We start from the raw sequence: 26,940 nt of genomic DNA, 5'->3' as shown, positions 1-26,940 counted from the left end.
CGGAAGTCAGAAACACAACATATCCATGGACTTCTCATTGTTCAAAATCTTCTCTTAGGATTAACCACAACAGCATATCGGGGGTTCAGGAATCAAAATATCAGTTACATCAAGAGTTAGCAATGACCAAACTGGCATGTAACAGAGACACTATAAAAGATAGCCAACATCCAGTTAGGCCAACATAACAGTGAACAAAACTACTGTCAATCAGCTCAGTTCTAGTGCTGTTGGATTTTTCTCGATTGTATTCTTGCAGTTTTGAAAATTCAGTTTATTCGGTTACTGAAAATTCAGTTAATTCAGTTAGGCACACAAATTTCAGAACTTTTGTGTGCCCTAGTACTTGGTGTTTGTAGAAAACCAGGAGTGTCAATGGGACTAGAATTCACTTGTTCTTATATGGGTTTGTAAAACTTGTTCATGTACTGAACTACTAATGCCTTGTGATGCTCTGAATTACTTGTGATGCCTCTGAATTACTTGTGATCACATTGAGAAAGACTTGTAAAGATGATGATCATCTTTAACAGAAAACAATTTGTGATGATTTTGCTAGTTTGCTGGGTTTTGTCTCCGACCATCGTGTCGTGATGATTTTGCAGGTACCCCGAGAGGCCCTTGAGTTTGCCGGAATGTCGATTAACTTCCGTTCCGGCAAATTCGGGTACTCCATATGTCCTATTTTCAGCAAAGGTCATGCTGAAATTTTCCGTGAATTTTAGCATGACTTTGCTAAAAATAGGACATATGGGGTACTTGTGACTAATGCATGGGCCGGGGTATCTTAGTAGTTAATTAAGTAGGATCAAGTGCCCCGGCGTACTTGTGACTAATGCATGGCTTTTAGGGTGCCTCGGTGTCGATAAAAACCGAAATGATGAAAAGTTAGGCTTTTAGGGTGCCTTGGCGTCGAAAAACCCTCAATGATAAAAGCTTAGATTTTAGGATGCCTCGGTGTCGACAAACCCTAAATGATGAGACCATGATCTTGTTCCTTGACAATAACCAACTTTTTGACCAAACTTTGTTTCTATTTAGAGAGAAACATGGCCCACAACGATGAGGCCGGGGGTTCGGGCGGCAAGGCATTCTGGGAGCTGTCCCAGGAGATGGAGGAACAACCTCACTTGTATGAGGCCGCCGCCTTCCCCACCGATCCTGAGACCACGGATGGTGCCGCCGAGGATGACCACACTGATGCCACCACTGATGGTGCCGCCGAGGATGCCACCACTGATGATGGCGGCGCACGCACAGATAGCAGCCAGCCGAAGAGGCAACGGAAGGACCGGCGCCCGATCGTGCTCCGCACCCTCAAGGAGGAAGTTACTGAAGTGGACTCCAACGGGAATCCAACGGCGCCCGAACGAATAGTCAAGGGGTACTCGCTTCAGCTCGGGTGCATTGTCCGGAGCACCGTCTCGATCAACACCGAGAACCTGAGGCATCCTGACCGGGGGAATTTGCGCCACCTCCTCTTCACGAAGCTGCACGAACGATACAAGTTCCCCGCTGAATTCGAAAACACAAGCCTCAAAGGGAATAAAGTGAACAATGCTGCCCTCACGAAGATGAGCAAGGCCCTGTCTACTTGGAAAAGCAATGTGAAGAGAATGATCGAGAAAGGTGAGAGTTATGAGAAGATCAAGGAGAAAAATCCTTCGATCACCGAAGATGACTACAACGACTTCAAGATCAATTGCTCGAGCACCGCAAGCTCCCAATCAAGTGAGTGGGGGAAACAAATGCGGGAGCTGAACATAGGGGAACACACACTCGGTCCCGGCGGTTACAGAGTGGCGGAGCCTATATGGGACAAGGAGGAGGCGGACCGTGCCGAGCAAGGCCTACCGCCCCTCTTCGATAAATACGGTGACAAGCAGACCAGGAACTTTGTCAGGGCCCGGTACAAGAAGGACCCGAAAACAAAGGAGCTTACCACGGATCCGAAGACCAGGCGGCTTGAGCTTGTTCTGGTAAGGAATACACCCCCGCGTAATTAGCTCCATATGGTTGCATTCTAATTAATGAAGCCGAATTTCTAAATGGTTCACATTCCTTCCGCAGGCGACTGAAAGCAGTAGCGCGGGGTCGACTCAGAGCAACCCTTGGGACACCACTCTAAATAGGGGGTTGAATATAATGAAGAACAAGGATAAGCTCAGTAAGCCGACGTCAGCTGGTCGTGTGGCCGGCAAAGGCTTGTCGACAAAATGGGGGTCATACTATACCGCTGGTGTGCGGAAGGAGAAAAAGACCAGCTCGGAAAGCCAGGCGCGAGAGGTTCAAGAACTCAAGGCACAGGTGGCGCGGATTCCGGAGATTGTCCAAGAGCAAGTGGAACAACGACTCGGAGCGACGATCACCGCCCTTGTGCCTACCTTGATCTCGGGGTTGAGTGCGTGGATTGCGGGCGGCCAACAGGGGCCGCCCCCGATTCCTAGCTTCACGGCCAGCAACTCGCATAATGCGATGGCGGGGCCATTGGTGCCTCCGGCGGAGGCGGCATTGGTGTCTCCGACGCCGGCACGGGAGCTTAATGCACCCGGGTGTACGCCGGCCGGCACCTCTTCAGCAAGCGGCCGCTCCGTCAACTGCACGCCCGCCGTTGGCGGTGCCTCGACATTAGCCGAGCTCGACGCCATCATCACGGTAACTAATTAAGCCTCTCTCGGCCGAGGACTTCATCTCCTTGCCTTTGACTGGGCATCCCTGACGCCCTACATGTTTTCGCAGGGCGCCGCCGACGTTCCGTGCACTCTCCTCCACTTCGTGAACAACGAGTTGGTCGATGTCGCCAAGGGCAAAATCGTTCAACCGGGCAACCCCTTGTTCCACGGTACCCAGATGCCACCCAACTTGTTTAGGGTTCAACTGGTTCGGGTGCTGCCAGGCTGCGACGACTTGTTACCTCCGATTCGACCCGTCGGGGCCGACGATGATGACGTGATGACCCTCAGCGCCTGCCTGAGCTGGCCCCTGCTTTGGCCGAAGAGCCAGATTCGTTTGGGGGCGGGGGACACCACCCCAAAGACAACACCGCCAGTCGTGCCGGCGCCAAGTCGGCCCCATGGCAAGACCGCCGTAACGGTGCCGGACATCCCTATGCCACTGGATCCAAACATGCATATGGCACAGGATCAGAACGACGACGACGACGATGATGATACATTTGGCAACGTCGATCAGTACTTTGCCGAGCATGGGTACGATGGCGACTTCATGGGGCCTCCTTCTCAAGAACCAAACCCAACAAAAGACGTGTGCGATCTAGCTCGTACCGCGGAGAAGCCAAGTTGCAACAGGCGCCGTCTGGCGTTCAGCTCTCAGGAGACGCCTCCAGCTGCCGACTTCACCGAGCCTCAGATAGGCGAGGTGCGAAATATTATCAGCCCCAACACACTCAAGAAGGCGGTCTGTGAGCAGAACTCGGTCCCATTACAGGAGAAGAAGAAGGCACGCAAAAGAAAGACTAAGAAGGGTGCGAGCCAGCCGGCACCGAGTACGATCCGTGCTCAGGACGGGCCACCTTCACCGCAGGATATCTCGAGGAGGGTGCATGTGGCGGGTAGGGCGATGCTACCACCAAATATGCTCAATGCTGCAACCGGTGCTATGCGGAGTCTGCACGACAGTGTTCTTTCTTTGGAGAAGCGGCGTCTCAGAGAGAAGGATGTGGCATACCCGGTTTTCGTGGCCAAGGTGCCAGAGGGCAAGGGCTTTGTGGATGGCGACATCGGGGGTACGATCGTCCTGCGGTTTGATGACATCTTTGCTATGTTTAACCTTCATCCGCTGCACTACACCTTCGTTCGGCTATTTTCGCTGAGTATGGAGATGCGGATCATTCGCGACAAGACCCCGGACATCGTGATAGTCGACCCCTTCTACATGCGTGCCAAGATCTTGGGCAGCGCTGGGGACCGGCAAGTCGCGAGTTCTTACCTCGAAGGCGTCATTCTGGCAAACCAAGATAAGGATAACTTCCTCGTGCCTTACTTTCCCGAGTAAGTCCTCCCCTCAACCGGCCCGTAACATATGAATTCTTACTTTTCGATCGTTTTTCTTTTAACATTCCGTGTTTTCTGCAGTGACACACGTTGCACGCTCATCCTCCTAAGCCCCAAATATTCCATGGCCACGTATTTCGACCCGGACCGTCAGTCGAACGTAGACTACACAAATGTCAAGAAGGTTCTTGATGATGTTCTCCCCGGCTACGCCCAATCTGGAGGCACCTTCACCAGGCCTATTCGTAAGTACGGCAAGCACGTGTTCTCCCACAATACGACGTTCTGCTGCGTCAAGCAGCCGCCTGGCGGTCAGAAGGGTGCCTACTACGCCATCCATCACATGCGGGCGATCGTACGGGACCATCATCAACTTCTGCTACCGAGTAAACTCCAAGATTGGGCCGCGAGCGTGTCGGCAATCCAGGACGCGGACCTCCGACAAGAATTCTTTCGCATCCAGTCGGAGTTTGCGGAAATCATCCATCAAGATGTCCTTCGTACCTCGGGGCAGTTCTACCTCAGAAATCAACCGTCCAACAGTGACATCGACACAATGCTACAAATGCAGGATGACAACGCCCGTTCTTTCATGACTCCCACGATAGACGGCGGCTTCATCCACGCTCCGGTCCCTTGAGTCGAGTTGTCTAGTTCTGAAACATCGATTGGCTCATGTTGTAATTAAACTTTAATGAACTTGTAGTATGTCTCTTTGGTTTCGAGAGTCGTTCAACTTAGATGTAATCGATGCTATTAATGTCTTGCTTTTCTCTTCCGATCGTTCTGTTGCATAATTATATATTGCTTATGTATTGTCTGTGAATTGGTACTAACGTTTCGTTTGGCTAGTGCATAGCGATGCCGACGTATGTCGTGTACAAGGGTAAGGTTCCCGGAGTCTACGATGACTGGGAGGAGTGTCGGAGACAGGTTCACCGATTCAGCGGTAACAGTTACAAAGGGTACACCACTAGGGCCGAGGCCGAATCTAGATACGCCCGCTATCTAGCGGGAGAGGGGAGGGAGCGTTGGAGGAACCGGATGAAGACGAGTTTCATCGTGATGATGCTCATCGTGATGACCGCAGCTCTCTTCTATGTGATGGTAGTTTAGATGATCGATATCGACTTGTAATGCGAAGACAAACTCGCTACTCGCGGTCTCGAGACTTGTAATATAATGTTCTATCTTTGTTCGGTCTTTTTAATTCGGAGACTAATATGATGAATTGTATTCGGAGACTAATATGATGAATTGTATTCAAAGACTAATCTTCTATTGTATTTGATGAATCTATTGTTGATGTGTGCTGTCTATATTTTGTCAAATTATACATTTTGTAACCTGTGCAAAAAACAGAAAATAAAAAAATAAAAAAAACCTAATATTCATACTAATGGCGCATCACACGACAGTGCGCCATTAGTATGACAGTGCATACTAATGGCGCATCACCGGGTAGTGCGCCATTAGTATGCTGCGGTTACTAATGGCGCATCCAGAGGTGGTGCGCCATTAGTATGCCAAAGCACCTGGGTATACATGCCCCCTGGGAGGCATACTAATGGCGCACCCTCGCATATACTAATGGCGCACCAGGTGGTGCGCCATTAGTATACCAGATACTAATGGCGCACCAGGTGGTGCGCCATTAGTAAAAATTACTAATGGCGTGCTATCAATGGCGCACCAGTGATGCGCCATTAATGGCCATATTAGGTGCGCCATTAGTAGTGGTATTTCTAGTAGTGACGTTTGGCGGTTATCCGCATCCTTTTTTATATTAAAATCAACTTTATTTAAAAAAAATTAGAAACCATCTCCCCCCCCCTCTCTCTCTCTCAGGTTGTGCTCCCATTCCCCTTATTTCTCCCGTCATTTTTAATTTTATAAGAGATACTTGTGCCTCAGATAGATATAAGCAAACACTAGTAGAAAAGGGGGCATTGGTCCAGGCCGGGTCAGCCCATTAGTCCCGGTTCAATCCAGAACCGGGACCAATGGTGGCATTGGACCCGGTTCGTGAGCCCCGTGGGCCGGCCGGGCCACGTAGGCCATTGGTCCCGGTTCGTCTGGACCTTTTGGTCCCGGTTGGTGGGACGAACCGGGACCAATGGGCCTCGCTCCTAGCCCACCACCAGTGGTCCCGGTTGGTGCCACGAACCGGGACCAAAGGCTGCCCTTTAGTCCCGGTTGGTCCCACGAACCGGGACTAACGGGTTGGTCCTCGTTACGGTCAAAGTTTAGTCCCACCTCGCCAACCGAAGGGCGCTCACACCCGTTTATAAGCCCCTCCCTCTCTGCCTTGTTGTGCTCCTCTCAAAGTGAAAATAGATGCCCTTATATAGGGAATTTGACCTAAATTCATATTGAATTTCTCTGAAGTTAGTAAAAATTTATTATGAATTTAGGTCTAATTCTCTCTATAAGCGCAACTATGCTCATTTTTTTAGTAAAGTAAATCACAACTATTTTTTCTTCTATTTATTTCTGAGTAGTTTTTATATAGTTTTTTTCTTTTCAGCTATATATATTTTTTTCTATTTATTTCTGAGTTGTAATAAGTCTTTAAAAATAAAAAAGAGGCACAATGCTCGTTAACTAGCTTTAAGCCTTTTGGAATAGTGTAAACTGCACTGCACATAGCTCTGTGCAATCTACCCTATTCCTCAAGGTTTAAAGCTAAGCAACGTGCAGGTTAGCATTGAACCTCTTCTGCATCTCTCTGCACTCGGGGCTTATAAACCGCTGCGAGTGCCTCTCGCTTGGCGAGGTGGGACTAAAAAACAGCTGCAGAAAGAATCAACTACAAATCACTTTTACCGGTTCATGTCACGAACCGGTACTTAAAGGTGCTCGTGGGGCACCAGCCTTAAAACATGTACCAAATAAAATGCCTTTGTAACAGCCTTAGAACTGGTACTGAAGGAATCAACTAAAAAGCTTTTATAAACCTCTAGTACTATTGAAACTAAAATTATATAGAATTTTGTTACAAACTTTAATAGCAAAAAGGATTATCATAAAAGAAAATAAATAAGTAATTAGAATTCTGTTCAAAACATTAAAAGCAAAAAGAATTATCATAAAAGAAAATAAATAAGTAATTAGAATTCTGTTCAAAACATTAAAAACAAAAAGAATTATCATAAAGAACATAAATAAGTAATTAGAATTTTGTTACAAACTTTAATAGCCAAAAAAATATCATAAAAGAAAATAAATAAGTAATTAGAAAGATTATAATTAATCTGAGCTAAAAGAAAAAAATAAAAAAAAGCAAAAATCAAAAGAAAATAAATAATTCAAAGAAAAAAATAAAATAAGTAAAATAAAAAAAGTGCCACCTAAAGGGCTACCACGGCCTGAATACGACTAGAAACCCAATAATGGGCAGGATTCAGGCCCGTAATAGGCCCAATAGGCCCACAGGCACATATAGTGAGTTTAGGCCCGTAAGCCTACATTTGAGAGGAGTTCGAGAGGGCAGCGGGACTGGGGCTTATAAACCACTCTCGAGCTCCCTCAGCTAGCGAGGTGGGACTAAACTTTCGTGTCGCGACGCGGGCAGCACAGGGCCTTTAGTCCCGGTTGGTGGCACCAACCGAAACTAAAGGGGTGCATTAGTACCGGTTCGTGGCACCAACCGGTACCAATGCCCTCCTTTAGTCCCGGTTGGTGCCACCAACCGGGACCAAAGGCCTCTGCTTCCCGCCCTTTGAGCTGCTGAAAAGAGGCATTTTGTCCCGGTTGGAGGAGCCAACCGGGACTAAAGGGGTGCATTGGTCCCGGTTGGTGCCACAAACCGGGACCAAAGCCTTTGCTGTATAAGTAGCACTTAGGAAAATTTAAGAACCGCCCATCCCCAGTTCAATCTCTTCTCCGTCCCGCGCCACCCCGTCGTCGCCGCCGCGCCGCCCCGTCGCCGTCTCCGTGCCGCCCCGTCGCCGTCTCCGCGCCGCCCCGGCCCGCGCCGCCCCGACGCCGTCGCCGCCCCGCCCGCCCCGCGCCGCACCTCGCTGTCGCCGTCGCCGTCGCCGTAAGTTAGATTCTTTTGTAGTTTATAGATTTTTTTGTTAGATGTGTAGTAACTTAGATGTGTAGTAATTTAGATGTGTAATAATTTTGTTAGATGTGTAGTAATTTAGATGTGTAATAACTTTTTTGTTAGATGTGTAGTAATTTAGATGCGTAGTAATTTTGTTAGATTTTTTTCAGATTGTGTAATTAATTTGTTCATATTGTGTTAGATTTTTTTATGATTTTTTCTGTTGTAATTTAGATGTCAAATTTTTATGATTTGTTTCTGTTGTAATTTAGATGTCATTTTTTTTCATATTGTGTAAGTAATTTAGATGTCAAATTTTTATGATTTTTTTTGTTCATAGAATTTTAATGATTTTTTTTGTAGTTCATTGATTTTTTTTGTTAGATGTGTAGTAATTTAGATGTGTAGTTCATAGATTTTTCTGTTAGATTTTTTAATGATTTTTTTGTAATTTAGATGTCAAATTTTTATGATTTTTTTCTGTTGTAATTTAGATGTCAATTTTTTTTCATATTGTGTAAGTAATTTAGATGTCAAATTTTTTAATGATTTTTTTCTGTTCATAGAATTTGTATGATTTTTTCTGTTCTAATTTTGTTCATAGAATTTTAATAATTTTTTTGTTCATAGTATTTTCTTTGTCAATTTATTGTGTATGTATAGTAAAATTAGTTAGAAAAATAATATAACTATAGTTAAACCGGTTTATTTTTAGTAAGTAGTACTTAATAAAAGTAGTTTATTTTTAATAAGTACTACTTTATTTATTTATAGTATGTGCTTAGTAGTTGAACTAGTTGATTTAATTAATAAAAACTACTTTATTTAACTATATATAGAAGTAGTTACCGCATCGACGTCGATGATGCCTATCCCGCATCCTCGTCGTCGTCGACTCGGCGGTGGTGGAGGCCTGCTTGATCAGGGCCTTGTTTGGGACTGGGCTCCGCCGGGCTGGTATTGGTAGGTGCTACCTTCTGGGGGATGTAGGTTGGTGAGTAGGCAGCCCGTTGTTGACCCGATTCTTGTTTGGTGGCGGTCGCGTGAGCCAGTGACGGTGCCGACGCTTCCGAACACCGCGGAGGTGGTACATCACCGTGTTAGCGAGGAGGACGAGCACGTATGTCGCTACATGGTTGCGTTGGAGGGCAGGTTCGACAATACCTGGCAAGTTCTTCAGGGGTCTCACTGGAGCTATAATCCTGTGATCGTTCCTTATCTTTGGGTGTCCACCGCCCGCGACGATACCCGTCGGGCGCTACGGTTCTAGCTGTATTAATTAGTGATGCTATATGTATGATAGTATTCGAAGAGTATTCGACGATATACGGACACAAGAGTTGATGTACTTTTGGTTATAATTGAATGCATGCTAATTTGAATACTACTTTATTTTACGATTTGGTTTTGCTTATTGAATGCTCATATTGGAAAAGTACTCCTACTTTGAATGCTAAAATTGAAGAGCACTCTATATGCACAAATCTAGGAGCCCCCTCCATCATCCACGCCGTCGTGGGGGTAGTTTCTCCTTCATTCCCGTGTGCTAGACAATTTGTTGTAATAATGCACTCGGGAATGAAAGGAGGAGCTACGTACCATCACCGATAGTCAATCCCTGATTAATAATAATGATCTAATTTAGGTTTTTTAATACATATATTTAATATTTGAATTATGAACTTAGGCCGGAAATGTCGTACTCGGACGACGAAAACCGTCCGGGGGAGTGCGACTGGTGCCACGACGACCGAGGTATGTGCGACAAGTTAATTGAGCTGGACGAAGATCGGCGCTTCAGCATTAAGCTCGAGGAGACCTTCGATGTTCATACGGTACACAACGACGACAATAGTTTTTTTCGTAATTAAGCACGACTTCAACTATTTTAACGTGTATTTTTCCTCTTTTCCAATTCGTCTAGCTTATCCCATGCTATGCAAGACGCTATGTCTTGGCGATGATGGATTTTGAAGACCATGAAAGTATGGAAACCAAAAAAATTCTCCTAAGGACCCATCATGGTGTGGATTTTCAAGTAAAGCTGTACAATGCTGAGAGTGTAACCCATTTTGGTTTCAAAAATTGGGAAGCACTTTGCAAGATGTATTGTTTTGATAAGGGTATGCTTGTCACCATGGATCTTGGTGATCCTAAAATCCAGCAAGACAATATGGGCATTTGGGTCCTTGTGGATACACCTCCAATTCTTCCCCCATGTGAGCTTAACATAGTTATTAAGTAATTTATATTGTTTATTTCAAAATAGTTGAAAACTTGTTTCCATTGACAGCTTATTTTCATTCTTCAATGAATGTGCGGAAAATGATAGACAAAACCCACTACACCGATGGCTCCAAATTAACTTATAAGGAGAAAAATTATCTGATCGCATTTTGTATTGATCTTGAGAATTACAATGTCTACAATCGAACTCCTCAACATTATGGTCAATACGTGCCACTAGTGCACGTGTTGAACTACGGTAACTACCATGGAGATACCCTGGTAAGATTTTTTACTATTACGACATCATTGCATCTTTTTTTAAATACTTCTAAAACTAGTACATCATTGCTAACTACGAAGTTATTACTATGTTTTTCAACAGATAATCCCGAATGATTGTGTGCCTCATCTGATGTATACGCACGGTCGCCTTGATGTTTTGAACATAGAACCAGGTCATCCTACGAATCTCAATTGTCCATACCGGATTTCTAAAATAAGTGGAGACATGACAATCAAAGAATGGAAAAAATGTATGGACAGTCGTAAGGAGCTTCTTGCAAGCAAAAGGAGGCGAAGCGCAAGAATTGGAGACAGGATGATCTCCATTCTTCATAATGGAGACTCAGGGTCTATATTGTTTTATGCTATTTTACCTTAAGGGTGTTTAGGTCCTACCTGATACTGATGATCATGTGCTAAGAACAGTTATGTAGGGTTAGGTTCGATGACTATGAGGATGATGATCGTATGACTTGTTATTAATAACGAGTAGAAGTTGTATGATGATGCATGATTAGTAGGACTTGTTATTATATATGATGATGTATGATGCGAGCATGCATAGTTATTATATATCAGCGGGTGAAATGAACATAGCAGTATAAGAGAGGACACTTGTCTCTATTAGCTAGCTAATAACAACCTAAAATTAACCCCCAAAACCCCTAAACCAGCCACTTTTTTTTAAAAGAAAAATCTCAGCTGCTGACACGTGGAAGCCTTTTGGTCCCGGTTCAAGTCACCAACCGGGACCAAAGGCCCCCTTGCCTGGGATGCTCGCAGTGGCCACGTGGAGGGCATTTAGTCCCGGTTCGTGTTAGAACCGGGACTAAAGGATGGAGGCATTAGTCACGGCCCTTTAGTCCCAGTTCAAGAACCGGGACTAAAGGCCCTTACGAATCGGGATTGATGCCCCCTTTTCTACTAGTGAAAGTAGAGCATGATGTTTGCTTGTTGGTGTATGCACACAAGGTGTTTGATGAAATGCTTCAAGTATTTAACTTACTTTGGTCGCCTTGTTTGATGGAATGCTTGTTGATATGTTGGCCTTCAGTGGTTAGTCTCGGCAATTAGGATGTCAGCCAGACGCGGCGACAATGATACGAGGGCGTTCATCTTTTCATGATGACCTTGTTGCGGAAATTACTTGTTATATTTTATTCATATCTTGTAAGGAGACTAACGTGGTTGCCTATGTTTTGTACTTCATTTGTTGATGTTTGTCCTCATTGTCTTACATCAACTATAATAAAAGTGTCCGTGTGCATCACAATGATGCAGAGGTAGGGGGATCCTACCCAGAAAATTGTCACAAGGATCCCATATGACAAGTATGATGGCGACCCTAATGTTAGGTTTAGCATGATGCTTACATATAATGGCCACCACACTTACAAATTTGGATGAATCAGTTAGGTAGATCCTTGGAATGTCGTAGCAACGCAGTTGAGGACGACCCTAAAGAAAGACTGGCGTCGTCGGTGTTGACCAAAGAAGAGTGAACACAACTAGAGCTCGAGGTTCTCGCAAAAAAAAAAACTAGAGCTCGAGGTCGAGCTATCAATGGAGAAGGCCTCATATGGGCCAGAGGATGATGTGGGGTCTCACACAATCCACATGTCCAGCGCGAGTGCTGGTAGCCTCACCTCGTCGGACTGCAGGACGTGCATGGCCTGGGCAACAGATGGCCGCTTGCTCCGGTCCAGGTGCGCGCACCAGAGCCCAACAACGAGCACCAGCACCATCCACCGGTCGTTGGCCTCATCACCCCTCAGCCACTCATCCACCGCGTCGAGGATCACGTCCCTGCCGTACAGGCCCCACACCCACCTTACCAGTGTGAAGGATTTCCCCACAGTCTCCATCACTAGCCGCCGGCCGGATACGATCTCCTGGAGGACAACACCAAAGCTGTACACGTCCGACTCGGTGCACGGCCGACGCGTGTTGACGAACTCCGGGTCGATGTAGCCGACGGTGCCGAGCACGGCCTTGGTAGTCTGCAGAAACCCCGTGTCGTGGTCCACGAGCCGGGCTAACCCGAAGTCACCGAGCTTGGTGCTCATGGACGAGTCAAGGATGATGTTGCTGGGCTTAATGTTGCCGTGCACGATGCACTGCTCCCACTCTCCATGGAGGTAGTGTAGCGCCGATCCCAAGCCAAGGATTATCTTGTACCTCTGTGGCCATGTCAGATACCTACCGTCCTTGCTGTAGAGGTGCCTGTCTAGGCTGCCCTCTCTGACGAGCTCGTAGACGAGCAGAAGACCCTTGCGGCTGTCGCACCAACCCAACAGTTGCACAAGGTTCCGATGCTTCAGTCTGCTGATGATCCTCACCTCAGCCTCAAACTCCTTCCTCCCCTGCGCCGACAGCTCCGCCGACAACATCTTTACCGCCACCGCACTATGGTCGGCGGTTGAGGGTGTGAGCGTGAGGTGACCCCGGTAAACGCTACCGAAGCCGCCTTGCCCGAGCTTCTCCTCCTCGGCGAAGTGTTTCATTGCCGCAACCAGCTCTTGGTAGGTGTACCGTTTGGGACCGCCGGCAGCCACACCTCTCTCGAGGTCAGCTCTGTTGACACACCGTTCTTGGCTGTCCTTATTTGTTCTCATTTTCTTGTGGCGCCGCCATAGCACCACGGCCGCACACACTAATAAAAGGAGAAATGGGACTAGTACGGATAGTAGGATAATTACTAACTTTTTGTGGTTGTTCCTAGTCGGAAGAGGAGGTAGAGTGGAGCTAAATGACCATGACAATATTTGGTGCAGCTCGGAGGCGTCCCCGGTCGCGGCGGAGAAGCCGACAGCAACCTCCTCCGGTAAGCATCTGCTGAGATCGATGGTTGCATTGACCTGGTACAAGGCATCGTCGATGTTAGACTGTATTTACATGTGTATATTGTAACGTTGTATACCACCTCATTATATATATATGTGATAGGCCACCCCTAGAGGGTTGTGCCGGTTTCCCCCAAAGCCTATTGTCTTACATGGTATCACGCTAGGTTACGTCCGCTTCCGCCTAAAAACCCTAAACCGCCGCCGCCGCCGCCGCGCCTGCCGTCGTCGTCGCCCGACTGCTATGACGTCCGCCGCTGCGTCCGGCTCCACCGCCACCGGTTTTCTGCCGGCCTCCCTCGCGGCACTTCTCTCGAGGCCGCTGGATGCCGCCTCCCTTCAGGCGCCGATCGGGACACGGAGCGTCGGCTCCCTCTTCGCGCTCCCGCCGGCTGCTACTTCGCCCGGGCAGGCGCTTGTGGCCCACACCGCCGCCGCCCCGTCAACCGCGGCTGTCGCGCCCTCGGCCACTGCGCCGCTGGTGGCGGAGGACGTCGCGCTGGCAGGCTTCGCGGCGTCAACCGCGGCCATCGCGCCCTCTGTCACCGCGCCGGCTGCCCCTCTGACTGTCTCCACGGTGGTCTCACCTCAGCCAGTCTCCTCGATGGGATCGCAGCCGCCGCCGCCATTTCACTTCGGCCATCTCATCACCATCAAGTTGTCGTCCGACAATTACATGTTCTGGCGCGCGCAGGTTCTTCCGCTTCTTGGGAGTCACTATCTGCTTGGCTATGTCGACGGCTCTCTCCCTTGCCCTCCTGCGCTGGTTGACAGCGTGCACGGTCCGGTCTATAATCCGGCTCACCGTGTCTGGACAGGGCAGGATCAGGCGAACCTCTCCTCCATCCAGGGGTCGCTCTCTCCGGCCGTTGCTGGGCTTGTTGTCTTCGCCAAGACGTCCCACGAGGCATGGACTATTCTTGAGCGCTCGTTTGCGGCACAGTCGCAGGCTCGTGTATTTGGGCTCCGTCGCCAACTTGGGGAGTGTCAGAAGCTTGACTCCACCGCCACTGAGTTCTACAACAAAGTCAAGAGTCTCGCCGACACGCTGGCCTCCATTGGACAGCCCCTCACCGACTCCGAGTTCAACTCGTTTATTGTCAATGGTCTTGATGAGGAGTATGACGCCCTAGTCGAGATCATCAATGAGAGGGGCAACTCCACGCCCATGCCAGCACACGAGGTCTTTTCACGCCTCCTGCTTACTGAGCAACGAGTCGAGACGCGCCGATCCAGGGGCAACGGCGCCCTCTCGGCAAACGCCGCCACCAAGGGTGGTCGCTCCTCTGCTTCATCCAGGGCTCCTTCGGGGCAGTCACCACCACCCGCCTCGGCCCCTCCTCCTACTGCGACGCTACCAGGGCTGGCGGTCCATGTGTGTGCCAGCTTTGTGGTCGCGATGGGCACTGGGCCTCGAAGTGTCACAAGAGCTTCCAGCGGGGTTTTCTTGCTCTCGGCAATGACGGGAAGGATACACGCAACTTTGCTCGTCAGGTCGCCATGGCTAATCGTCCGCCGCCGCAGAAGCCACAGGGACACACTCAGTCCTACTCCATTGATCCCCACTGGTACATGGACTCTGGGGCGACAGAGCACCTGACCAGTGAGATGGGGAAGCTTCACACTCGTGAACCCTACCATGGCTCCGACAAGATCCACACCGCCAATGGAGCAGGTATGCACATCTCTCATATTGGTCAAGCATCACTTCTCACTAGACATGTCAATAGGAGTCTTCAACTTCGCAATGTTCTTCGAGTTCCATCTGTGACACGTAATCTTCTTTCCGTTCCTAAACTCACTCGTGATAATAATGTGCTTTGTGAATTTCATCCTTTTGATCTTTTTATTAAGGATCGGGGCACGAGGGACATTCTTCTTAGTGGGCGGCTCTGCCAAGGTCTCTATCGTCTGGAGCATCCTGGCGTCGCTCGCGTCTTCAGTGGAGTTTGGGTATCTCCGTCACAGTGGCATGCTCGTCTTGGTCACCCGGCCACACCTATTGTCCGGCATGTTTTGCGTCGTCATGAGCTTCCTAGTGTGTCTAGTAATAAAGATGTAGCAGTGTGTGATGCTTGTCAGCAGGGGAAGAGTCATCAACTTCCTTTTTCGGAGTCCAGTCGTGAGGTGAAACATCCTTTAGAACTTGTGTTTTCAGATGTATGGGGTCCTGCTCAGACTTCTGTTAGTGGTCATAATTACTATATCAGTTTTGTTGATGCTTACAGCCGCTTTACCTGGCTTTATCTTATCAAACATAAATCTGATGTGTTTGACATTTTTGTTCAGTTCCAAAAACATGTTGAACGCCTTCTCAAGCACAAAATTGTTCATGTTCAGTCGGACTGGGGTGGCGAGTATCGCAACCTCAACTCCTTCTTTCAGTCGCTTGGGATCACTCACCGTTTAGCATGTCCATATACACATCAGCAGAATGGTTCAATAGAACGTAAGCATCGTCACATTGTTGAAGCTGGTCTGACTCTTTTGGCCCATGCATCTATTCCGTTTCGTTTTTGGAGTGATGCTTTCACCACTGCATGTTTTCTCATCAATCGTACTCCCACTCGTGTTTTGAATATGAAGACTCCCATTGAAGTTCTCCTTAATGAACAACCGGACTACACCTTTCTCAAGGTGTTTGGGTGTGCTTGCTGGCCCCATCTCCGTCCATATAACAAGCGTAAGCTCGAGTTTCGTTCCAAGAAGTGTGTTTTTCTTGGTTATAGCTCTCTTCATAAAGGATACAAATGTCTTCATGTGCCCACTAATCGTGTCTACATCTCTCGGGATGTTGTGTTTGATGAGCATGTTTTTCCCTTTGCCAAACTCCCTGTGTCCACTACCGAGCCACCTGTCATGCATTCATCCTCTGTTGCTTCTGACCAATTTGATGATGTTGCATATTCTCCTCTATTGTTGCCTAACCATGGTGCAGGCACTGGTCGTGGGGCTCGTTTGGAGATTCTGGAAGTGCCATCTTCCTCTTCGTCGCCATCGCCTTCATCCTCGGCACCTTCTGTTGTGCCTGAGGAGCACATGGCGCCCCTGCATGGCCTCGGTTTCCGTGCTCATGCACGGCCGATCGACGTCCTGGCTCGGTCGCCTCTGGCTTCTGGGCTGCCTTCGCCATCATCGCGCCCTGCAACCCCGCCGACTGGGCTGGCCTCCTCGGTCCCCGTCTCGCCCAGGGTGTCGGGGCAGTCATCACCAGGCCTGGCCTCGCCCGCCCCTGCCTCGCCCAGGGTGTCTGGGCCCTTCTCACCAGGGCCGGCCTCGCCTGCTCTCGCCTCGCCAAGGCCGTCTGGGCCGGTGTCACCGGAGCTGGCCTCGCCCACTCTCGGTTCTCCCATGGCCTCTGAGCCCCTGTCGTCGGGCCAGTCTTCACCATGCATCCCGGAGTCGTCTGTCCCGAGCTCGCCTGAGGTGATTCCTGCATCTCCGGCGACCGTCACGTCTCCGTCACCTTCGCCTCCGCCGGCTCCTGCTGCTGCTCTACGTCCACATACGCGCAGTCGGAGTGGCATTTTTCAGCCTAAGCAACGTCACGATGGCACAGTTGCTTGGTTAGCGGTGTGCATGTCTGCTGCTCTCGCAGATCCATCCTCTGAGCCACGCACGTATCAAGCTGCTATGCGCATTCCTCATTGGAGAGAGGCCATGGAGCAGGAGTATCAAGCGCTTCTTCGCAATCAGACATGGACTCTTGTTCCTCCACAATCACGGGTAAATGTCATTGATTCCAAATGGGTTTTCAAAGTGAAGAGGCATTCTGATGGGTCCATTGAGCGCTATAAGGCTCGTCTGGTTGCTCGTGGGTTTCGACAGCGTTTTGGACTTGACTATGAAGACACCTTCAGTCCAGTGGTCAAGCCTACTACCATCAGACTTCTTCTCTCTCTGGCTGTTACTCGAGGTTGGTTTCTTCGTCAGCTTGATGTTCAAAATGCTTTTCTTCATGGTGTCTTGGCGGAGGAGGTTTACATGCGCCAGCCTCCGGGTTTCTCTGATCCGGATCGCCCTGATCATATCTGTCGTCTGTCCAAGGTAATTTATGGTCTGAAGCAGGCTCCTCGTGCTTGGCATGCTCGTCTTGCAATGGCTCTTCGTGCTCATGGTTTTGCATCATCAACTGCTGACTCCTCATTGTTTCTTCTTCAAAGGCCTGAGGTTACTATGTACTTGTTGGTCTATGTAGATGATATCATTTTGGTCAGCTCCTCTCAGTCGGCTGCTACTGCGCTTGTTCGCTCACTTGGTGCTGATTTTGCGGTCAAGGACCTTGGGAAGCTTCATTACTTTCTTGGTGTGGAGGTTACTTCTCGTGCTGCTGGCCTTGTTATGACGCAGAAGAAGTACTCTCTGGATTTGTTGCAGCAAGCTGGGATGCTTAAGTGCAAACCGACGACTACACCCATGTCTACCATTGATAAGCTCAATGCTGTTGATGGTGTGCTTCTTTCTTCTTCTGATGCGACAGAGTACAGGAGTATTGTTGGTGGGCTCCAGTACTTGACGATCACGCGACCAGACATTTCCTATGCTGTTAACCGAGTCTGCCAGTATCTGCAGTCACCCCGTGACACTCATTGGTCTGCTGTTAAGCGGATTTTGCGCTATATTCGTTTCACGGTGGCTCATGGTTTGCATATTCGGCCGTCTGACTCTGGTTGTCTTTCAGCATATTCTGATGCAGACTGGGCTGGCAATCCGGATGACAGGCGATCCACGGGGGGTTATGCTGTCTTCTTTGGCTCTAACCTGATTGCCTGGAGTGCTCGGAAACAGGCTACTGTCTCGCGTAGCAGTACTGAGGCTGAGTATAAGGCTGTGGCCAATGCCACATCAGAGATCATCTGGGTACAGTCCTTGCTTCAGGAGTTAAGTATACCCCAATCACAGCCTCCTGTTCTTTGGTGTGATAACATCTGTGCTACATACCTTTCTGCAAATCCGGTATTCCATGCCCGAACGAAACACATTGAAGTTGACTATCACTTTGTGCGTGAACGTGTCTCTCAGAAGCAACTACAGATCAAGTTTATTTCTTCCAAGGATCAACTTGCTGACATCTTCACCAAGCCATTGCCTTTGCCACAGTTTGAGACTTGTAGGCGCAGTCTTACCCTTCTAGATTCATTAGAAAGTGGCTAAGATTGAGGGAGGGTGTTAGACTGTATTTACATGTGTATATTGTAACGTTGTATACCACCTCATTATATATATATGTGATAGGCCACCCCTAGAGGGTTGTGCCGGTTCCCCCCAAAGCCTATTGTCTTACAGTCGATGAGGAGATCAACGGCCAGCATCCGGGACTCGTTATGGTACCTCACACTGGCCACCATAACATAGGACGACGTGAGGTTCCTGCCCGGCCTCGTCGTCGTGTCCGTGGACGCCACGGAGGTGACGGAGCTGACGTTGATGCCGACATGGTTGCCGTTAATGGCATAGTGCAAGTTGCGGAGAGTGTCGAACTCCACGGCCACGACCCGGGTGCGGCCCGTCCCGTTGGTGAAGGACGGGAGGAGGCCGAGGCCGCCGCCTTTGCTGCTGGGCGGGATCTCCGAAGGGAAATGCACAAGGAAGAAGGCCATCCCGTCGCCTCCTGTCCCATTCAGGCCGGCCTTCTCCGGCATGATTCGGAAGGAGAAGTTGGTGGCAAAGCTGGCCATCTCGCCGATGGCGCCGTTCCACAGCGGCACTTTGTGTCGGAACGATGCCCGGCCGATGCTGCTCAGGACGTTTTTCGTCAGCTCGAGCCTTGGCGAAGCGATGAATGCATCGCCGTCCAGGTCGACCCACGAGCCGGCGCTGGGGTCGGAGAAGTTGAGGTTGAAGGAGAGCGAGAAGGCCCAGCGCGGCGCGTAGTAGAGGTGTAGCAGCAGTACCAGGACTAGGGTGGTAGGAGTAGGAGACGGCGGGAGCTCATGGCTTGTCCTTGGTACGGTGCTTGCTTCGCAGCTTGGGAAGGAGGAAGCTCGAGGAGCATTAGTGCACCGCGCGAAACGACGCGCGCGCGGGGTAAACGCAGCTTTTAGCGCGCGCGGGGCGTTTTGCCGCGCTCCAGCGGTGGCGGGATAATCGCGCGCGCAGGAACCGTTTGCGCGCGCGCGAAAAGGCGCCAGCTCGCGCCTCATTTTTTGCGCACCGCTTCCGGCGTGCCTATAAAGTGCGGCGCGCGCCACGCGCCTCTCCATGCCTTCTCTTCTCTTCTTCCACTCCCTCTCTGCCACGCGCCGCTCCAGCGCCCCGCCACCGACGCGCCTCCACCGCCCCGCCATGCCGCCGCGCCGCCGAGGAGCGTCCGGCTACCGCGGCGTTCGCCTGCGCCCCAACGGCGGTTACTACGCGGAGATACGCTCCGGCGATCTCCGGCTCGGCCTCGGCACGTACAGGGCGGCGCGCGAGGCCGCCCGCGCGTACGACGCGGCGGCGTGGCGCCTGCGCCGGCCGCGTGGCCAGATGAACTTCCAAGACGTGTACACGCTCCAGCAGGCGCTCGACGCCGCCCCGCCGCCTCGTCTGAACACGGCACAAGACCGTGCGGAGCACGCCGAGCGGCAGCGCCGCCTCCTCGTCGCCCAGGAGGACGAGCGGGTCATGGCGGAGTGGCGCCGCCGCCACCCGGAGGACGTCGCCTACGAGCAAGGCTACTGGGCAAGGCGTCGCGAGGAGGACACGCGAAGGCACCGCGAGGCGCGGTTGGACAGGTATTGGTGGAAGGCGTTGGCGAACGCGGAGACCGATCTCGTTGCAGCATGTGGGAGGTCGTTCTTCACGTAGAACGATGATCGTTGGTTGGACATATGGCTATCAACCTCGGACGACACCGCCGAGGATGATAACGGTGATGATGATGATAGCGACTTAGAGTAGTTTTTTATGCTATCTATTTAGTTTTTTATCGTTTGTCGTTTTTAAATTATGCAATCTATGTTTCCAATGTAAAATTTGTATCGTTTAAAATCCTATGCAACCTATCTAGTTTCTATGCTTTCAATGCCTATATCCTAGTTTGTAGAATGAGCGCGCGCTGCAATTTTTGCGCGCCTGCTGGAGCGGCGCGCACGCGCTGCATTTTAGTGCGGCGACTGGAGCTGGCGCTGTGCGTCGCACCAAACCAGCCGAAGCGCGTGCGGCAAACAGGTTTTTTGCGCGCGGCGCGTTCAGCGGCTGTTGGAGATGCTCTTATAAAGTAATAGTGGGAAGTGTATATCCCATCGACATTTCAAATTCAAACCGGCGACCGACGACGCAGAGAGTTCAATGGAGACAAGAGTGAGTAGCTTGGACCTGTGAACGTCATGGAATTCCCCCGCAAAAAAAACGTCATGGAATTCGTTAGTAGTTGTCACGGTCAATTTTGAACTGGTCGAAAGCAAGAAAAAAATCTAGAGATCGAGCCAACAGTGTCGTTGTTGTTGAAATTTTCTAGCCATGCTCCTCTGACTGAGCTGCAGCTGCGTCTGGAGTTTAACGGTCGTCCACACAAACCAGTTGGGTACAGCTTCGAGAGCGAGAAAATTTGACGACTTCGCTGGATTCTCGCGACTGTTGGGGCGATGAGGAGGGTGACGCGATCAGGGAGGCCACTTCGCCGGAGTTTCGAACCTCACGTCCCAAGCAGACAGTTCTGGTTTCTTTCGGACGACGATTGGGAGCCAGACGGAGAGCACGTGGGCGGCGATATTTCATCGGCCTCTGGCGGACAAGGCAACTGTGGTCAGATCTGGCCACCAGTGCTACCGGTGGCGCATGCGTCGCTGCCATCTCTCTCCCATGGCTGCATCGGGCTTGAACGACAGCAATGGCCGCCACGGGACGTGCTCTCCCTGCCTAAAGTGACACCTCCGTCGAAAGGAGGGGAGTCGCCACGCGGGAGTCCGGCAGTACCGACGGTCTAAATCCCGTAAACCACACGGATGAGCATGCGAGGAGGGTTGCAGCTCCACCTCGTACCGCCGGTGCCGACACTGAAGCCGCACGTGGCAGCGTGCGCTATGGGCTAGCCGCCACCGCTCATAACAGGCTCCAGGAGTACGACACAGCCAGCATGACTGGAGAAAGAGACCACGGGAGGATGATGTGATTGCCGGTGGTCGTGCAGCTGACGGATAGGAGACACTTTAGGTACCGTAGCTTGTTCAAACCAAAAGTATTGAGAAAAGTCCATTTTTCGTCCCTCGATTCTTCGATCTGGTCACTTTTGGTCTCTCAACTCTAAAATCGGATAGGTTGCACCACAAACTCTCCAAACTAGTCATATTTCGTCCCTCCGCAGACGCGACGCGGTTTCGCTGCTGACTCAACCCGGGTTTGACAAGTCTTTGCCAACGTGGCGCAACTCTCTCTCTCTCTGTCCAGTCAGCTAAAAGACTTGACTGAACCGGTTTGACGGGCCATTCGATCCCCTTCTTCGGCCCGTGCCCGAACCCTAGCTAGCTCTGGCGGCGGCTGTGGCGACGCGGGCGGCAGCAGCGGTCAGCGGCGGCGGCGGGCGGCGGTCGGCGGCGGTGGTGGCGGGCGGTGGTCGATGGCTGCTGCGCACCAAAGATCTGCTATCTTCTGCTGCTGCGGAGCTCCGGCTAGAGTAGAGTGGCGGCTGGAGACAAGAAGAAGCTCCAAATCGAGGTCAGTCGGTGGATTACTAGGTTGATTTTTGATCCGTGGTCGGTTAGTTGTAGTAGATGGCCAGTTTGTGGATTACTAGGTTGATTTTCGATTTGCTTAATGTAGGGATGTGAGATGGATCCTCTGGACTTTCTTCCTATACGATTTCATTTTGGTGGGCACTTTGTGAACGATGGCCAGTATGTACACTATGTTGATGGCGCTGTTGGAATGTTGCATTTGGAGCGAGACAAAGTGTCACTTCCAGAGATAGTTGGTGGCTATATCCTGAGAAAGAACTACATGATGGGCTTGGTTTGTTGCATGATGATGCGTCCTGTTTGAGCATGGTTTCTGCAATTGAAGAGGGAGGAGTAGCTGAAGTATATGTAGAGAACATTGCCGAATATCATATATTGGCACGCGCTCTGCCATCAGATGTAGAAGAGGTGGAAAATGAGCAGGGACAGATTGTCCCGAAGGAGAAAGTAACAACAGAAGTGGTACAGGCATCCGCACCGGCAACCGAAGATGATACAGAAGAAGAAGATAGTGACTATGTTCTTGGAGATGAGAGTCCTTCGGAAGAAGATGAAGAAGGAATTGAGATAAACAAGAAATATGTAGAATACAAGAAGAAGATGAAGCAAGGCCAGATACAAGTGCTGGATGATGTATATCTTCTACAGCCTAGACACTACTAGAAAAAGGGTCAAATCTGAGACACATTAGTACCGGTTTGCATATGAGCCGGCATTAATGTGTCCATTAGTGCCGGTTCAAATGACTAGGCCGGAGGAGATCTTTAATACTGGTTCAATGCGAATATTTAGTACCGGTTCGTGCCACGAACCGGTACTAAAGGTGCTGGCCGGGCAGCAGCATTTTTAGTACCGGTTCGTGGCAGGGCTATTTTTAGTCCCACCTAGCTTTCCTAGCAAGATTTTGACCACCTTAAATATGTTACTTTTCAAACTATCACAAGCATTTGGTCTTCATTGAACTCTATGTGTAGGATCTGTGGCTGCAATAGGAGTCTTCGCCTGTTCTTAAATTGGTGGTAGATTCCTATTGACAAATTAGATTCTATACAAAAAGATCATTGATGATCAATTTATTTTTTATGTACTTCTTTGTAGCAGTAGCGCGTTTTGGCTGAAAGGCGGTACTGATCAATGTATTTTTTTTGCGTTCAGATGCACAATTTAAATATGTTACTTCTCAAACTATCACAAGCATTTGGTCTTCATTGAACTCTATGTGTATAATTTGTGGACTCAATATGAGTCTTCACCGGTTTCTAAACCGTTGAGGACTCATATTGACAATTTAGATTGTACACAAAAAGATCATTGATAATTAATGTATTTGTGATGTATATTTTTACATGTTTACGCCCTCACTCTCTCCACTCACTCGGTCTCCCCCTCAATCCCCCGTGACGCCATCAATTTTCAACACGTTCTGATATCATTTGCCATTTTTCACTAACCGATTTGTTTAGATCAGAGCTAAATAACCGTGAAACTAAAAATCACTGCAAAAAAACTACTCAGAAATAAAGCAGAAAAGAAAAAACTATATAAAACAATTACTGCAAAATAAATCAAAGAAAATAAATAATGCAGAAAAGAAAAAAACTATATAAAGCAAAAATATTCACAAACAAACTAAATACAACAAAAAATCTACCCAGAAATAAATAGAATAAAATAAATAATGCAGAAAAGAAAAAAACTATATAAAGCAAAAATATTCACAAAGAAACTAAATACAACAAAGAAAACTACTCAGTAATAAATAGAAGAAAAAAATAAAGCAGAATAGAAAAAACTATATAAAAAATTACTCCAAAATAAATAGAAGAAAATGAATAATGCAGAAAAGAAAAAAAACTATATAAAAAAGAGTTGGGACACTGCCCGGTGGGCCTGCCAGACCTAGGGTCTGCAAATTCAGACCCAGAAGGGCCGGCAGACTCACAGGGCAGCGCGCCCTAGTTAGGCCTAGAAGCCTGCTATATAGAGGAGTTCGAAAGAGCAGCCGCGGCTGAGTTTATAAACCAGTGCGGCTGTCCTTCGCTTGGCGAGGTGGGAGTAAACATAGTGCATCGCGGGTGGCAGCGCACAACCATTAGTACCGGTTAGTGGCTCCAACAGATACTAATGGATTGTCCTTTAGTACCGGTTAGACACACCTACCGGTACTAAAGGCCCTCGTTTCCCGCCGCTTGGTCTGGCCAAAATTGGCCTTTAGTACCCGTTGGTGGCTCCAACCGGTACTAAAGGCCCCTCCTATATATATGGCACTTACGAAAAATCAGTTCCATCGACACTTCTTCTCCACTTCTCTCGCGCGACATCTATCGCCGACGCCGACGCGCCGTTGCGCCATCGCCCCCGCCACCCTCGATCGCCGCCCCCGCCGCACGTTGTCGTCGTCCCCGCCGCCCCCGTCGTCGCTGCCCCCGCCGCCCGTCGTCGCCGCCCCCGCCGCCCGTACGCCCGCTCGATCGTACCCACACACACACACACATACACACACACACTACACATACATGTACATACACACATACACACACAGTACTATACACACATATTTTTTACTTATTTACTTATTTTCTATTGTTTAGATGAATTAATTAATATAACTAGTTTATATTTAGAATGTTAGAATGTTAATGTTAGATGAATTGGAACTAGTTTATTTTTAGTAAGAAAATTTAGGTATATGAGATTATTTGAACTAGTTGAATTAATATAACTAGTTTATTTTTAGTAAATGCTTAGTTGAACTAGTTGAATTAATAGAACTAGTTTATTTTTAGTAAGAAAATTTAGGTATATGAGATTATTTACTAGTTGAATTAATAGAACTAGTTTATTTTTAGTATGAAAAATTTAGGTATATGAGATTATTTGAACTAGTTGAATTAATAGAACTAGTTTATTTTTAGTAAATGCTTAGTTGAACTAGTTGAATTAATAGAACTAGTTTATTTTTAGTAAGAAAATTTAGGTATATGAGATTATTTGAACTAGTTGAATTAATATAACTAGTTTATTTTTAGTAAGAAAATTTAGATATATGAGATTATTTGAACTAGTTGAATTAATATAACTAGTTTATTTTTAGTAAATGCTTAGTTGAACTAGTTGAATTAATAGAACTAGTCTATTTTTAGTAAGAAAATTTAGGTATATGAGACTATTTGAACTAGTTAAAATTTAGGTATATGAGATTTTAATAGAACTAGTTTATTTTAGTAAGAAAATTAATAGAACAATTTTTTTTAGTAAATGCTTAGTTGAATTAGTTGAATTAACAGAACTAGTTGAATTAATAGAAGTAGTTGAATTAGTTGAATTAATTGAATTAGTAAGTGTTTAATGTTTCGCCTATATGAACATAGGAAATGTCGTCTGACGACGAAAAAGATTTCATTATGTGCGAATACTATGAAGACTAGCAGGGCCTGTGCGTCAGAAATTTCCTTGTTGATGATAGGCTCAGCAGCAAGCTGGATGAGACCTTCGAATTCGATACAGTAAGTCACAACGACAAGTCTGTTTTCGTAATTAAGCATGACTTATATATGCTTCATTTTCCTAACTTATAATTTTTAATTTTTATTATTCTACTAACGCATCCCCTGCCATGCAAGAATTTTTGTCTTGAATAAGATAGGTTTCAATGCTATGAAAACTATGGAGGTAAAGAGAGTTTACCTGAAAACTGAGCATGGTTATACTTTCAACGTCAAAGTATACAATGCAAACACGTACACCTATTTTGAATGCAAAACTTGGCAAGCACTATGCAAGGCTTATGCATTTGAGTCTGATATGGTTATCACCTTTGATATTCGTCCAGAAGATGATATTGAAGGTAATAGAGACATATGGGTCGATGTGTAGACGCCTCCAGTTCTACCATTATGTGTGTTCTTCTCAACTATATTTTTGTCTTTGATATTGCTTATTCAAAAATAATTGACAGCTAATTTCTATTGACAGCTTATTTCCATTCAAGCACTACAAAAAAATATACTTCCGTGATGATACGTGTTTGTCATAGTAGGTCGCGTTTTTTGTCATGCATGTACATCCATGACGATTTTATGACAGAATCAAGATAGTCATACCTGTGCTGTCGTAGAAGTGTTCCATGTCATTACCAAAATTATCATCACGGAAGTGTCCACTTCCATGACGATAAATCGCGCGTCACAGAAGTGCTTTCGTCAAGGGTGACCGACACGTGGCATCCACCATAATGGAACACCGTTAAGCTATCGGGTCGGGTTTTGGATCCGATAACCCGTTAACACCCCCGACCACTGGGATTTTCCACGTGTAAAATCATCATTGGCTGGAGGAAACACGTGTTGGCTCATCATTGGGACATATGTCATCCACTCACTGGACAGAAGGCGCCTATGATCCGTCGACACGTGGCATGGCCCAACAGTGGCCCATTCCTGTGAAAAGGCCGGCCCGTTTGACTTGGTCAAAAGCTGGCGGGCCGGCCCATGGAAAGCCTGTCAACGGCTTGTTAGCATACATCCCACTAACCCAAGGCCCTTTACGCCCTATGCGAATTAGGCCCAGTAGCTTCATCTGGGCCATCCAATATGATTCCAGCCCGTTTTCACTTCTGGCCCATGTATGGCCCATGACGTCTTTCAGCCCATATGAGGCCCTTTGTAACTCTTGGCCCATTAGCGGCCCCTGCTGAAACTAGCCCGTAATGAACAGTGTATTACTTTACACCCATTAACGGCCCGTGGTGAAACTGGCCCGTAATGAACAGTGTAACACTTTATACCCATTAACGGGCGGTTATTCCGTTGGGCCGTTTCCAGCCCAAGTTATCTTTCAGCCTTCTGAAGGCCCATTTATTCTTG

General features: G+C 48.2%; 1 pseudogene; it reads right to left on the bottom strand.

Moving 5' to 3' along the window:
* Positions 1-11,983: 11,983 nt before the first annotated feature.
* LOC123158342 (L-type lectin-domain containing receptor kinase IX.1-like) lies at positions 11,984-19,621 on the bottom strand (annotated as a pseudogene).
* Between the last annotated feature and the right edge of the window lie 7,319 nt (positions 19,622-26,940).

This window comes from Triticum aestivum, chromosome 7B (assembly GCF_018294505.1).
Source record: "Triticum aestivum cultivar Chinese Spring chromosome 7B, IWGSC CS RefSeq v2.1, whole genome shotgun sequence".
Lineage (NCBI taxonomy): Eukaryota > Viridiplantae > Streptophyta > Magnoliopsida > Poales > Poaceae > Triticum > Triticum aestivum.
This window is presented reverse-complemented; position numbering and strand designations above follow the sequence as displayed.